General features: G+C 49.8%; 1 long non-coding RNA gene across 2 annotated transcripts in view; it reads left to right on the plus strand.

Moving 5' to 3' along the window:
- Nucleotides 1-219: 219 nt before the first annotated feature.
- Nucleotides 220-438, plus strand: part of LOC106792003 — a 35,581-nt gene continuing 35,362 nt past the window's right edge. For both annotated transcript variants that reach the window (XR_001382253.1, XR_001382255.1), the window contains exon 1: nt 220-382. This is a non-coding gene — a long non-coding RNA (uncharacterized LOC106792003). The remainder of the gene's footprint in view (nt 383-438) is intronic.

Here is a 438-nt window from a genome sequence, read left to right on the forward strand (position 1 = left end):
AAGAGGGGTGTGTTGGGGAGAGGGGTTAGAATAAGAGAGAGAGAGAGAGAGAAAAGGAGTAGAACAGAGGTATCGGAGGGGAGAGGGAAGAAGGTAGAAGAAGAGTAGCGGAAAAAGAAGGGAGCAGCTACCGAGGGAGAACACATAAGAGTTTAAGAGTAAAAGAGAAAGAGAGAGAGAAGGATAGAGGGGTGAATGGGCGGTGGGGGGAGGGTTCGGAAGAGGGGAGGAGGGTTATGTGAGAGGGAAGAAGGGGGAGATATGCAAGCGATCGGCCGGTCTACTCAGTTCTCGTTCGTTTGCCAGCCAGTCGTCCCCACACGATAGAAGTGGTTGACAGTTCTCAGCATCGTCAAAGACACGTCGTCGACATTTGTCATACGTGTGTACCCGTTCGAATTTTCATTTTTTACTACGACCCTCTCTCTTTCTCTTTCT

This window comes from Polistes canadensis, unplaced genomic scaffold (genome assembly GCF_001313835.1).
Source record: "Polistes canadensis isolate GaletaPanama2010 unplaced genomic scaffold, ASM131383v1 scaffold_8, whole genome shotgun sequence".
Taxonomy (NCBI): domain Eukaryota; kingdom Metazoa; phylum Arthropoda; class Insecta; order Hymenoptera; family Vespidae; genus Polistes; species Polistes canadensis.